We start from the raw sequence: 15,755 nt of genomic DNA, 5'->3' as shown, positions 1-15,755 counted from the left end.
AAAATCAAACTTGAAGCCAGATATTGGGGTGAACGCTGGAAGATCAGAGAAGCAGAATAAGCCACAGCTACCTCACCTTGCCAGTTCCTCAGCTGATCTTGTTTCCTCAGACTGGAAGCTTCTGAGTCCTCTCCAAATGGATCTCAGCTGAACTGTGCTGCTCGAAAGCCTGAATGCTTAACCAGTCAAAAGCTTCTAGTTTCTGGCCTCATGCCTTATATATCTTTCTGCTTTCTGCCATCACTCCCTGGGATTAAAGGCTCACTTTCTGGGATTAAAGGCGTGAGTCACCATGCTTGGCTGTATCCTTGAACACACAGAGATCCAGGTAGATCTCTGCCTCTGGAATGCTAGGATTAAAGGCGTGTGCTACCACTGCCTAACCTCTATGTTTAATATTGTGGCTGTTCTCTTCTCTGACCCCAGATAAGTTTTTTAGCGTGCACAATATTTTGGGGAACACAATACCACCACAGTTATCTCACATGAAAATAAAAATATAACTCCTTCCTAGAGGCACCATTTGGTTTGTTTCTTTTATTTTTATGTCTATTAGTGTTTTACCTGCATATTTGTCTGTCTACCACATGTGTGCCTGGTGCCCAAGGAGGCCAGAAGAGGATGTCAGATCCTCTGTGATTGAAGTTATGGATGGTTGTGAGCTGCCCTGTGGGTCCTGGGAATCAAACCTGAGTCCTTTGGAAGAGCAGCCAGTGTTCTTAACCACTGAGCCGTCTCTCCAGGCCCTGGAAGCACCTTTGAAGAGTTGCTTGTGACTATACCTGTGAAACGCCATCAGTGTGCCAGGCACATGGTGAATGTAGTCTGTATCACTCTACATCCCCACCCCTCTTCTGAGTCTGTGAAACTCCTTCTTGGTCTCTCTCTCCACCAATTGTCTGTTGCCCAAAGCCTGTGTGTTGAAAGTTTGGCCCCCACAGGTGGCATTAATTGAGAGGTGACAGGATCGTGATGTCATCAAGGGATGGTTTCCTAGCTTTTAGGAAGTGGGTATTGTGGAGGAAACAGGCCACAGAGACTGTGCCTCAGAAGGGCGTATCTTGTCCTGACTGCCTCCTGCCCTCTCTTTGCTTCCTGGCCACCTGGGATGAGCAGCTTTGAGCTACCTCGCCTTTCCACCATGACCTTCTGCTTCACCACAGGCCTAGAAGTAATGGCACCACCTCTGAAATCAGGAACCAGAATGATTCCTGTAAGTTGTTTCTCCTGGGAATTTTGTCACAGTCATGGGAAACTGGGTAGTGTTATCTCGTGTAAACACCTCCAGGCCAGGCGGCCGCCATCCCTGTGGCACTGTGTAGTCTCCCGTTCCATCCTCATCCACTACACCAAACTCGGTCTTCCTTCTAAAGCCCTTCCAGGCCCCTCCTCTCCTCATCCCTGTCACTTCCTCTGCCACGCAGGCCCTTTTTACCCAAAGCTCAGATGATAACCACCCCGTATCCTCCTTAAACATGCCACCATGTGCCCATTGTGCGTCCCAAATAAACATCACCCCAAATGACATTATTTTTCTCTTTTTCCATTTTTATGTGTGTATATGGAATGCATATGGGGTGGGACACATGTTAGGGGTGTGGGATGTGTGCGTGTGTGTGTGTGTGTGTGTGTGTGTGTGTGTGTGTGTGTGTGCAAATCATCCTCAATTTCTCTTCTACTTTATTCAGTGAGGCAAGTTCTCTCAATTAGATCTGGAGCTCACAAATACAACTAACCTTCCTAGCCAGCTTGACTGGGGATCCTTGGTCTCTGCTTTTGTAGGCTGCAATTACAGGCAGATCACCCCATCCCCTGACATTTCTGTGGGTTCTGGGGCATCCAAACTCTGATCCTTAGACTAGCAGGGCAAGTGCCGTAACCACGGAGCCATCTCCCCAGCCCCCTAAGGCATCTTCTTGATCCCCACCGCTTTAACCTGCCTACCCTGTCTCAGTAAACGGCAACTCTCTTCCTCCAGGTCCTCAGGCCAGAGGCCTGATGGTCCTTCTCAGTTGTTACAGGTCAGCCCAGTTTCTTCTGCAGAACTCAATAGAAATGATGAAGAACCAAGCCACAGCAACTGAGCACAGAGGAACAGGGCCTGGGTAGAGGGCTCCAGTCCAGCTCGGACAATATGCATGAAGCTCATATAGTCTGACAGACAGGGCACAGGAGCAGCTTGCTTTTAGCACTTGGAACTGCACTAGGCACGATGGTCTGCTCACACACAGTGAGTTCATTTGTGTCATCTTGCAGAAAGATGGCAGAGGGCTCACTGCTGCCCCCTTGGGAAGGTCATACATTGTTCGCAAACGGGCGTTCTGTTCATGTGGGGGCTTTGAGAAATCCCATTATAAACCCTAAAGGAAGCATATAGTGAAAAAGAACTATACAAGCTTCTCAGAACAGAAAATTTGGGTTTCCAAGATTCATGGACCATGGGTCCCGTGATGGGGCTTTTTTACTCTGTCTCACAGTCACTCTCTTTGTCTGTTAACCCATCACAGGCCACTGTCTCTGGCTTCAGATATATAAAAGTATCCAGAATGCATCTCTTACCATTTCTACCCCCTGTCTGGTACACAGACATACCCCACTGTGGTGGTTTGGATGAGAGACGCAGACTTGTGTATCTGACACACCTTTAGGAGGCAGAGCCTTGCTGGAGGAAGTACATCATTGGGGACTGGACGTTGAGGTTTTATAGCATTGCTCACTTCCTGTTCTCCCCCAGGTGAGGATGAAAATGTGATCAGGTAGATTCCTGCTGCTGCCATGCTTTCCCTGTCTGTTGTCATGCCTGTCCCGCCCCCTGTACCCCTACTCCACTGCACCCCTACACACACACACACACACACACACATACACGCACACACACATGCACACACGCACACATATGCACATACACACATGTGCACATGAGCACACACACACATGCACACATGCACATGCACACATACACGCACACACACACACACACACACATGCACATACACCCCCACACTCTATACTCTGGAAATGTAAACCCAAACAACGCTTTCTTCCCTAAGTTGCTTTCATCAGCCTATTTTACCACAGCAACAGGAAAGTAACTAATGCACCCACCCACCTCCCATCTGTACCAGGCTTCTCTGCCCACAGCCAGAGGGATCCTTCTTCGTGCACTCCAGACCAGCACACCTCTGCTCACACACCCCAGCAGCTCCCATGAGTAAAAAAGCCAAAGCCTGTGGTGGCCCATCCCACTAGCCTCAGCCTCATCTGCTGCTCTTTCTCCTCCAGAACTGTCTATCAGGGTTGGGCAGCCCTACCAGCTCGCTCCCGCCTCACTCCTGGGCTTCTGGGTTCCCTTCCGCCCGAAGCTTCGGCCCCTCCCCAACCTCGGAAGCTGTCCATACTTATTCAACGTCCTCAGTGAAACACTTTTTGATGGTTCAATTTCAAATTACAGCTTCCCCTGCTTTTCGGTCCATATTCTCCTGGTTCTCCCCCTTAGCTGTTCTTACCAAGTGAGGAGACCTGAGTGCTCTGCATGCTTGTTTATCTGGCTGTATCCCACTGTGTGATATAAGATCAGGAAGCCAAGAGCTTGTCTTGTTGACAGCTATATCCTGGGTCCTAGGAATGAAAAAGAGAGAGAGAGAGAGAGGGGGCGGGGGGCACAGATCTGGAGACGTAGCTCAATCGGCAGAGTGCTTGTCTAGCATGCACTCAACCCTATGGTCCATCCCCAGCCTTGCATAAACAGTCACGGGGTAATCTCAGCACTTGGGAGGGAGAGGCAGGAGGATCAGAAATTCAAGACCATCTTCAGCTGCATAGAGAGGCCAACCTGGGGAGAGGTGAAGCTGCATGAGACCCTAGCTCAAAGAAATTTAAAGGAAGGATCACAAGGGAGAGGAAAGGAGAAAGCAAAGAGCGCCGAGTAGTACTTGGGTAAGTGGAGAGCGAAAAGTGATCTCCCATCAGGACACTGCAGTGGCTTCTGTCCTCAGAGTCTGCTCTCCACAGCTGGGGGCTGTCACCGGGTTGTGTCACTTTGAGGATTAACTCTCCCCGGGGTTACTCCCACCTGTGGAATCAAATCCTGAATCCTAACGTGAGTTCCAGTACTCCACCCAGCTTGGGTCCCATCTCCTTCTGAACTTCCGTTTCCTGGTCTCTTGTGCCGCTATCTCCGGAGAGGGCTCTCCGTGTCTCCACACTCCTCTTCAGCATTTCAGGCATCACTCCCGCAGGGTCTCTGCACTTGTCCCTTCCTCTGCCTGGAATTCTTTCTTCCCAGAAAATCACAAGCTTTCATTTTCCCTATGTTCTGGGCTCAGCCTAATATGGTTTCCTCTAGAGCAGTGGTTCTCAACCTCCTAATGCTGCGACCCTTTAATACAGTTCCTGGTGTGGTGGTGACCCCCAACCAAAATTATTTTTGTTGCTACTTCATAACTATAATTTTGCTACTGTTATAAGTTGTAATGTAAATATCTGATTGCAGGATAGCTGATATTTGACCCCTGTGAAAGAGTCATTCGACCCCAAAGGGGTCACAAGCCATGGGTTGAGAACCACTGCTCTAGAGGCCTTGGCTGATGGCTGCGTGGGAAACAGCACCCACTCTCCCTCAGCTTTTCCTCCCTCCACGGCACTCACCACCAGCGGCCACGTCCCACATTGATGGATTCACTGGTGAGTCACTGCCCTTGTAGAATCTTAGCTGTAGGTCACCAGGAATGTTTCTGGTTCTTTGTCATCTCCTTGAGACCTGTGTCAGGTGCATTCTGGTCATAACCACTTGAGCAATATTTGTTGAATGGATGAATGGAATAACTCATTCTAAAAATAACTCATTGTATCCAGTTCCTGCTCTGGCTACCACATTTTACAGATCATCTCTCTTAAGCTTTAGAAAGATTCTTCCAGGTGACTATTCTTGTCTGCTCTGTGAAGTGAAGACAAGGAAGAAATCCAGAGAAAAAGAAAGGTTACATCCATTTCCCAGGACCAAGAACCTGAAGGTGTCACTCAGGATGAAAATCTTAGCTCTGGTATCCATAAAACTCTATAGCAGTCTTGTCCTGATTCCAGCTCCAGGGTAAGAATCCGTCTGCCCTTGGACAGGGTTCTCCATCAGCCCCTGGACATGGAAGTCCCTGTCTGTAAACTTCACTGGGCCTCTGCTGCCTTCAGGACAAAGACTGACCTCCTTAGGCAGATTTATTTTTGTTTTGTTTTGTTTTTAAAATGTTTAAACATTGTATGTGCATGCGTGTTTAACCTACATGTGTGTCTGTGCACCCCAGGCATGGCTGGTGCCCAAGGAGGCCAGAGAAGGGTGCCAGATCCCTTGGGACTATAGTTAACAGCAGTTGCAAGCCACCACATGAGGGCTAGGAATCAAATCTGGGTCCTCTAGAAGAGCAGCCAGTGCTCTTAACCTCGGAGGCACCTCTCCAGGCTTAGTCCAATTTCTTGTGCCATCCTGACTTTATTCCCAGATACAGCCCTTGCTCTGTGAGGTACAGACCTCCCTAGAAGGTAGCTGTCCTCTCAAAGGTCTCCTAACCCAGCTGACACCAGAATCCTCTTTTACAAACGAGTCTGTTACACACTTGCAGTCAGTCAGATCGTCTGGGATACAGAATTTATGTTATATGCCACAGTGAAGTTTTCTTTTTTTAATTTTCTAACCCTGAAGATCAGGGTTAAGAAAGCAAAACTGTTTCAAACCTATGTGCTAAGTATTTTCTTATGGGAAGCTTTCCCTCCCCATTTAATTCACTCATTAAACAAATATTTATTGTATCCTTAACACCTCTGATACAGAAAAGGTTGTTGAAGCTGCAACGTGCAAGACTGTGTTTTCTAAAGACTATGGCAACAACGTCTCCCATCCCATAGTTCTTTTGCAGTATGACCTAGCTGTTCACCCTTTAAGAGGTGGAACTGGGGCCAGTGTAATGGCTCAGCAGGTAAAGGTGCTTGCTGTGAAGCCTGAAGACCTGAGTGAAATCCCTGGGACTCATATGATGAAACTCATATGGTGGGACTCACTTGCTCCCTGACTGCCTCACGAATCCCAATGGCACATGCACACACTTGTATATGTGTGGGTAATAGTGCACACACATACACACACACACACACACACACATAAATGAATAACTAAAACTTTTTTGTGGGGGAGGGAATTCTAGACAGGGCTTCTCTGTGTAGCCTTGGCTGTCCTGGATCTCGCTCTGTAGACCAGGCTGGCCTTGAACTCACAGAGATACGCCTGCCTCTGCCTCCCGAGTGCTGAGATTAAAGGTGTACACCGCCACTTCCCAGCTGTAAAACATTTTTTTAAAAAGGAAAACAGTTTTTATTTATTTGTTTAGCAAGTAAAACTGATGTCCCCATTCCTAGAATCTTGGTGTGTCTTCTGCCTGTTTAGAATCAGAGGCCAGGGCAGTAGGTCTGGAGTGTGGCTTGTTTACACTTGCCTGGCATAGTCAAGACCCAGTGTTTGAGCCCACACACTGGAAAAAAATAAAAACCTAATTCATTAAATATTCAAGACTTGATGGCTAGGATTAGCAATTAACAGTTCTCTAACATGACCACACATTAGAATCACTGTGACCTGTGCCTTTGAAACCTCATTAACATATATGTCCTCTCATTTATAAGAAGCAAGAGACCAGCAGGCATGGTGTGGCAGAACTTTAATCCCAGCACTTGGAAAGCAGAGGCAGGCAGATCTCTGAGTTCAAGGCCAGCCTGGCCTACAGGGTAAGTTCCAGGACAGCCAGATCTACTCAGAGAAACCCTGTCTTGTCTAGAAAGGCCACAAAAGAAGCAGGTGACTTGCTTGCTGTTGGAGGAGAGCGATCAGCGGGGCGGGGGTGTCGCAGGTGACTTGCTGTTGGCACTCTTACTGCTGAAAGCCCCAAGGATGAAAACACTGAGTCACGGTGATCAAATGCTGAAGTCATGATTCATCACTCACAGGGAAATCATGAATCATCCATCACTCGTAGAAAACCAGCTTCACACAAGGAGCCCTTGAGAAGTATGCCTGGCATGACAGGAAATCAATCAAGATGAAATTGGAAAAAGAGAAGCCAGAAAAAGGAAGAGCAAACCTCAGCTCTTGCCAACAGTTACCAGGCGGCATGGTTGCTCTACTGATGCCCGTGAGGATGGTGTGGCCCCAAATACGACTCTTTAGGGGTGGTTTAGAAGTGGAAATGAAGCAGATCCAGCAATCGCTTTGGATCTATCGTCTGCCATGCTAACTGGCAGCTGATTTTCATCCATATGGTACCAGGGCTTAAGGCAAATGGGACCGATGTCATTTTGAGTTTCTCCATCATTATTATTATTACTATTACTTTGCTTTTTCAAGACAGAGTTTCTCTGTCCTGGAACTCACTTTGTAGATCAGGTTGGCCTTGAACTCACAGAGATCCATCTGCCTCTGTCTCCCAAGTGCTGGGCTCAAAGGTGTGCACTACCACCACTTAGCCTGAGTTTCTCCTTTATTCTGACTGTGATTTATTTGGGGAGAGAGACACTGGTTTTAAGGGAAAAGGTAATTTGTAGAAACAAAATACATTTAAAGCCATTTGAAGGGATGGGGTAATGATTTGGCGGATAAAGGGCATCTAGCCATGTAAGCAGAGGGACCAGAGTTCTGGTCCCCGGCACCCATGTGAGTGCTGGGCCTGTGTGGCAGCCTGCCTCTAATCTCTGGAGATGGAGGACCGCAGGGCAAGGTGGCCAGCTAAACTAACCAAATTGGCAAGCTATGGGATCAAGTAAGAGACCCTGCTTCAATACCCAAGGTGGAGAGCAATTGAGGAAGACGCTGAACATGAACATCTGGCTTCCCCCATACGCACATGCACCCGCACATACACCCGCACACACACAGAGACTCATGCCCATGTAAACACTAATGCACACCATACTCATATCAAGTAACTAAATAAAACGAATAAACTCTCTATGGGAATGCCTCTTATTTAATTATCCACCCCCATAGAGTCCTGGAGAATCAGGAAACTTGTGGATGACAGAGAGGAGGAATAAAACTGCCGTGGAATAATCTTTGTACACTGTAAATATGCATTGCTCTCATTGTTAATAAAAATGCTAATAAAAATAATAAAATCGGCTGTTGGCTAGGCAGGATTTTCATGGCAGAGAGAATGCTGGGAAGAAGAAGGGCAGAATCAGAGGATTTGCCAGCCAGACACAGAGAGGAAACAGGAGGTACAAGATGAAATAAAGGCAACACCACGTGGCAGAATGTAGATGAATACAAATGGGTTAATTTAAATGTAAGAGTTAGCTAGTAACCAGCCTGAGCTATTGGCTGAGCACTTATAATCAATATTAAGTCTCCGTATGGGTTATTTGGAAAGCGGCTGGTGGGACAGAGCTGATCGGCGGCTACAACTGTCTTCAGTGACTTCTGTGATTAAAACTGCTTCTGAGACTGGAATAGAAAAGGAAATAACCAAAGCTTTAATCCTGAGCCTCAGTAGAGCAAGAGACAATGAGGAGTCTGAGGCTACATCACCTCAACAGAATAGTCAGCCCTGGAAGACATGACCCAAAGAATGAAAAGAGACTAATTCAGTTGGTGTAGCACGGATTGTTAGAAGGTCTTGTTAATATAATAATAATTAATAATAATAAACAACCCAGTGCCAGTTATTGGGGTGAATGCTGGAAGATCAGAGAAGCAGAACAAGCCACAGCCACCTCACCTTGCCAATTCCTCAGCTGATCCTGTTTCCTCAGACTGGAAGCCTCTGTGTCCTCATCCAAATGGATCTCAGCTGAACTGCGTGCTGCTTAAAAGCCTAAAAGCTTAACCAGGTTCTAGTTCCTGGTCCTCACACCTTATATACCTTTCTGCTTCCTGCCATCACTTCCTGGGATTAAAGGCTCTTGTTACCATGCCTGGCTGTTTCCAGTGTGGCTTTGAACTCACAGAGATCCAGATGAATCTCTGCCTCTGGAATGATAGGATTAAAGGTGTGTGTGCCACCATTTTCTGGCCTCTATATCTAGTGGCTGTTCTGTTCTCTGACCCCAGATAAGTTTACTAGGGTGCACAGTATCTTGGGGAACAAATATCACCACAAAGTTGGACATAATTTTTTTTGGTTTATTTTGGTTTTGGGTTTTTTTGTTTGTTTGTTTTTGGTTTGTTTTTTTTGAGACAGGGTTTCTCTGTGTAGTCCTGTCTGTCCTGGAACTTGCTCTGTAGACCAGGCTGGCCTTGAACTCACAGAAATCTGCCTGCCTCAGCTTTCCGAGAGCTTGGATTAAAGAAGTATGCCACCACCACCTGGCATTTGAACATAATTTTTACAAACTTTTATATGTCACAACATTCTGGGGTGTCTCATTGCACAGCCATAAATACAACCGAGATAAACCAGATAAGATCTCTGCTCCCATGGACCACAGATCCATGAAGATCAGCAAATAAAATACTGTGTGAGATCAGCATCGCTGACATGGGTAAATGCCATAAAGAAAACAAACTGAGTCATATTACTGTAAGTTGGGGGTGAAAAATCCAGGAAAGGAATCTCTGAGAGGGTGACATTTGATCTGAGCCCCAAATAAACACTCAACCATCTAGGGAGGGGCTCCGTGTGACACAAAAGGATAAAACAAGTACAAAATCTTCCAGGCTACAGAGGCAGCAAGAAACAAGGGTGGCTGGAAGAGAGAGACAGAAGACGAAATTGTGGACGAGGGAGGGACGAGGCTGTGTAGGGCTCGGAGGGCCATGTCGAACCATACAGGTACCTTCTACACGCAATGGGAAGTCACGGGCTGGTTTCAACTGGGAAGTGAGGTTACAAAATTGTCCAGTTCGTAAGTTTTGAAAATCATATGGTTGCTCTAAAGAATGAATTACAAGAGAGAAGCGAGTGCCCAGGAGGAGAATCGTAAGGAGCTTTTGGTTGTGTCTTAGCACAGGATTGATGGCAATAAGCCTTTTCATTGGCCAAAGGAACAGGAAGTATTTGGTGCTGGTCAGTCTGTTACGTCTAGAAGACGGATCTGACTGCATTGGACTGCCACCCTAAGATGAAGTTACAAGGATGTGGTTGCTTATCTGTGTGTTACCAGTGTGCCAATTCATCCTGTTAGCCTTTCCTCTGATGAAGAGGCTGGGTACACACGTAACTTCGCAAAAGCCACAACCTTAATAAAAGGAAGCATGCTGGGGACCGATGAGATTTCCTATGCCCAAGAGTGATGTGGGAGTTTTTAAATGCAAGTACGATGATGTGAGAGGCGAAGGCTAAGGACTAGGGGTGGGGCTTGATTGGTAGATTGCTTGCTTAGCATGCAGGAGGCCCAGGGTCGCATCTGCAGCATTGTACAAACCAGGTGTGGTACTTGCCTGCGGTGTAAGCAGGAGGCTATGAACTTCAAGGTGAGTTACGTAGAGAGTTGGAGGCTAGCCAGAGATATATGAAACATTGCCAGAGAGAGAGAAAGAGAGGGAGGTAGGGAGCAAGGAAGGGAAGGAGGGATGGAGGGAGAGAAGGAGACACAGGGCAAGAGAGGGAGAGAGACACACAGAGAGAGGGAGGGAGGGAGGGACGGAGGGAGGGAGGGAGAGGGAGACACACAGAGAGGGAGAGAAAGATGGGGGGAGAGGAAGACACAGAGAGAGGGGGGGAGAGAGAGGAGGGAGACAATGTCTCCCCTTTCCTTGCCTCAAGGTTTGTGACTGCTGAGCTTAGTGCAAGTGACTCTGAGCTAACTCACAAAGGCTCACAAAAGGGCAGTCCCTACTCTTCTCACCAGAACACTAGTTCTTGGAACCTGAGCCTGCATGGAATTAGTCTAAAGCTCCCACCGAGCCGAGCCTCGTCTTCCCGTCACCCCAGTGCCAGGCAGATGCGTGAAGAAGATGCTAAAGGATTCCGGGCCCTCCCCTTGTAGCTATTGGAGTCTTCCGAGGCAGAGGAGCTAAGCATGCTTTCCCCCAAATGCTCACCTTAGACCCATTAGCAGGCAAACAGTGCTGTGTGACACTGGTTTTAGGGTGACATCCCATGAAAATAGGTAAGAGTGGGTTGGGGATTTAGCTCAGTGGTAGAGCACTTGCCTAGCAAGCACAAGGCCCTGGGTTCAGTCCTCAGCTCTGGGGGGGGGGGGGGGGGGGGGGAAGGTAAGAGACTGAAGTTTAGGTCTTGGGGTCTTGAGTTTAGCTCTCTCTCTCTCTCTCTCTCTCTCTCTCTCTCTCTCTCTCTCTCTTGAGTTTAGTGCTCTCTCTCGCTCTCTCTCTCTTTATTATTTTTTGAGACAGGGTTTCTCTGTGTAGCTTTGGAGCCTTTCCTGGAACTCACTCTGTAGACCAGGCTGGCCTCGAACTCACAGAGATCCACCTGCCTCTGCCTCCCCAGTGCTGGCTCAGCTCTACTTTCTAGCTCTATGGCCCTTGGCCAGTTATTTGAGCTCCCTAGGCCTCAGTTTCTTCTTCTGGCCTCATGAGGTCAATAAATAGTGAGTTGTTGTTTTTTCAAAGCAATCAAATGGTATCTCACACTTGATTAACAGCTTTTGTCTAAAGGAGTGGTGGGGGCTGGAGAGAGGGCTCATCAGGTGAGAAGACACTTGCCACCTCCAGGTCTGACACCCTGAGTCCCCCGGGAACCCCCATGGTGAAGGAGAGCACTAACACCCAAAAGTTGTCCTCTGACCTCCACCTGAGGTGGTACAGATGGATGAACACACACACACACACACACACACACACACACACATACACATAAATGAACAAACATACAAATAAATGTGACTTGAAAATGTACAAATCAAAAAGCTTGTAAATGTCCCGTGTCCCTTCTTGGCCTGGCTTCCTCTAAGCCCTCATCTGCTTGCAATGCAGGTACCTCAGGCCTAGACCTAAGATACTTGTTCATACACAGCCGACCAGTTCACAGTGCCCGGGACATACTTTTTTCTTTGTATTGACTTCTGGCTCTGTCTCCAGGGGACACAGATTAATAGATAGTCCTAGGCACCCAATTGCTACTCTTGTTAGCATCATACTCCTTGAACTTTCCCCTCTAAAGTTTGTGCACTGAAACCTTACGTAGAGCCTTAAAAGATATTAAATTGGCTGATGGCTCAGCTTGCTCCACAAGCTTAGAAACCTGAGTTCCATCCTCAGAACCCACAAAAAAGCAGAAGGAATCAACTTGACAAAATTGTCCTCTGTCTTCTACGTGCATACTGTGACACGAACCACACATATACATCATACATATGCAATAATAGTAATAAATACTTTTTAAAAGGATTAAGTCATTAAGATGGATCAATGCAGCCATGCAGTGGAGGCACATGTCTGTAATCCCAGCACTGAGGAGGCAGAGGAAGGAGGATTTTTTTATTTTGAGACTAGCCTGGTCCACAGAGCGAGTTCCAGGACAGCCAGGGTTATTACACAGAGAAACCTTGTCTCAAAAAAACCAAAATAATGATAAGGATAATCATAATAAAAGAAGAAGAAGGATCAATGCCCATTCTCTTGGAGGGAGTCTTCCTCCTGCAGGACTGGGTTAATCCACAGGATCAAGTTGTATACAGCAAGGCTGCCTGCCCTGGTCCACCCCTTTCCCTGGACTCACCCCCCTTCCATTTCCTACTGTGAGCTGAAGCAGCAACCAAACACAGCTATCTGATCTTAGACTTTCCATTGTCCAGAACTGAGAGCCAAGACAACACTCTCTTCTTTATAAACTGCCCACTCTCAGTAAACTAAGACACTTGCTAAAGAAGAAGAAGAAGAAGAAGAAGAAGAAGAAGAAGAAGAAGAAGAAGAAGAAGAAGAAGAAGAAGAAGAAGAAGAAGAAGAAGAAGAAGAAGAAGAAAAGGAAGGAAGGAAGGAAGGAAGGAAGGAAGGAAGGAAGGAAGGAAGGAAGGAAGGAAGGAAGGAAGAAGGAAGGGAAAAAGGAAGGAAGAAAGAAAGCCTCATTTTGGGCGGTAGCATCAAGTACCTTGCAGAAAAGTTCATTCAGGATCTTCCAGGTTCCCCTGAAGCTGGGGTGTTTATGGCTCTCAGCTCTGCCCTTGGAACACAGGCTGTACCTCCCAAATGAGGATGCCCACCTCCAATCAAAGATGTGAAAACTCACAGGAAGAAAGTTTTAAGCCCCTCCATTTTATTGAGAAGACAAAATGTGTAGAGAGCCTCTTTTGTATGACCGTAAGGTGACAAGCATGAACACAGAATCTTTGTGAGCTAGAAACTTAGAAATTCCTGGTTCTACCGAGAAAATGCCAGATGTAGACCATCTATCTACCCTAGAGTGCTTTGTATACAAGACAATTAGACCCTTTACTTATCTCATACATGATCAGGTTTCCCATGGTTCAATGCTTTCCTAAGTCAGATAGAGAGGTACTAGTTCCCTAAGGCTGCTGTAACAAAAAGCCTTCCCATGTATGTCATTCTCCAAACTTCCTCTTTTTATAAGGGCACCAATTCTGATTGGACTAGCCCACTCTGGAGCCACATTTTAACTTGATTACCTCTATTAAACATCTTCTCTCTGAATAAGCTCCTATTCTATGCTCCTGAACTTCAAAATAAGAGTCAGAGACAGGGAAATACAACTCAAGTTGTAACAGAACCCCCTGCTGTGTGTTCTCAGCTCAGGTAATTTCCGCAAATTCCCTGGAAGCTCCAGGGTTGGCCTGGTTCCTCTCCCGGCAGCAGCCTCAGGTCATTTTGATGAACTAAGGGAGAAGAGGAGCTCTCAGGTCCAGTCCTGCTCCACCAGGACCTGCCTCATTTTCTGCCTCTTGCCAAATAGCATCACTCATCCTAGGGCCAGCAATTACATTTAGAGGATTGCTTTCTCCACTGGCCTCAGGGCTCTCTAAGAACAGGGCACAGGCTTGAATCACAATAGTGAGCTCACTTCATGCTCTATCTCCCAAGCCTAGAGACTCAACAGAGCCTCGATGGCTGCCTGACCCGGTCCCTGACACAAGTCTGCTCTAACCCTCATTGGTGAGTCCCTCCTGTGTGCAGGAGACACAGACACTGGCCGCTAGGAGTTTGTTGTCCCGTGTGGACAAGAAAACAGAGAGAGAGTGAGGCTCTGTACTTCCTGTAGGGGAAGGGACCAAAGGGCCCTGAACTGAGGCACTAGGGGGAAGTCAGGCGGGGCTTGCCAGGGGTGCTGAGCTGGGACTGAGTCTCAGCAGCTCAGAGAAGCTCAGAGGGCTTCATGATAGTTTGGGATGAAGGGAAAGAGCCATGGAAGGAGAAATGAGGCCAGGGGATGGGGCCGGGGAGGAGGCAGGTGATGGAGGAGCTTGGTTCAGATGCATTCCTGAGATAGAATCAGAGGACCAGGAGGCTGCTCTGGCGACAGGAGCTGCTGAGGCAGTGGCCATGGAGAGAGAAAATGGCTGAATTGGAGGCTAGGGGTATGTTCTACATTCAGTCATTTGTTTGGGCCTTTTAGTTGTTGGTCTTTGCTTTGGGGGATCTTCTTCTGTTTGTTTCCAGAGTCTCATATGTAGCTACAGTTTTCCTGCCTTGTCCACAGTCTGGACAAATCTTTGTCACCCGCCAGTCCCACAGCCGCTCAGACCCAACCATGTAAACACAGAGACTTATATTGCTTACAAACTGTATGGCCGTGGCAGGCTTCTTGCTAACTGTTCTTATAGCTTAAATTAATCCATTTCCATAAATCTATACCTTGCCACGTGGCTGGTGGCTTTCCAGCGTCTTCACATGCTGCTGGTCATGGCGGCAGCTGGCAGTGTCTCTGCTCCTCAGCCTTCCACTTCCCAGAATTCTCCTCTCTCCTTGTCCCACCTACTTCCTGCCTGGCCACTGGCCAATCAGTGTTTTATTTATTGACCAATCAGGGCAATTTGCCATACAGACCATCCCACAGCACTCATAGCCCCAAGATGGACTTATTCTCATGGTCCTCCCATCTCAGCCTCCTGAGTGCTGAGATTACAAGCATGAGCCAATCACACCTGGCTGGATGGCTAAATTTGAGGTGTTAAAGAACAAACGTCTTTTTAATTGGTTCTGAAAACCATTTCTCCTCCTGTGCCTAGGCTCAGCTAGGAGCTACAGCTACTGGAGAGCTACTGAACACCCGGGTCTAATAAGGACACTCTGGATCCTAAAGCCTGGAACCTAAAGAAAGCAGAAACCAACACGTTTTACCTCGAGGCTTCAGGAGAGCGCAGTGGCTCTCTGAGTCACTGGGCTAACAGTGAGTCCTACAGAAGACCTGGTGTTATGGACAGGAGCTGTGATTAAGGCGTAAACCCTGACCCTAAGGTCTGATGGCTTGGAGGGGGAAGGAAATAGTCCTAAGAGATGGGCTTGAAGGGCCTTTGGGGGATCCTAGGAGGCTGGGGGAGATGGAAGATGAATAGGACTACTCCACCTGCCTTGGAAATGTACACGCTGATGATACAGCATCTGAATTCACTGGGAATGTGTAGAAACACTGGGGGACATGCGCGGGTGGGGGATATTCTCCACTAGCTTGGAAGGAGGAGGAGGAGCAGGAGGAGGAGAAAAGGTGGACTTGCTTATGCAAACAAATCAGAAGGAACCATGCCTGGACTACATTGCTACTATTTTTATAAAGTGGTAGGCGGTACAATACCATTTATAATTAAAAGATATATTGAAAATACAGAGGAAAAACAGCACAGGAAGCCCTTGTGAAGCCAGCATGGGC

Source organism: Peromyscus leucopus, chromosome 4 (assembly GCF_004664715.2).
Source record: "Peromyscus leucopus breed LL Stock chromosome 4, UCI_PerLeu_2.1, whole genome shotgun sequence".
NCBI classification, from domain to species: Eukaryota; Metazoa; Chordata; class Mammalia; order Rodentia; family Cricetidae; genus Peromyscus; species Peromyscus leucopus.
The sequence above is the reverse complement of the archived record's forward strand: the minus strand, read 5'-3'. Positions refer to the sequence as shown.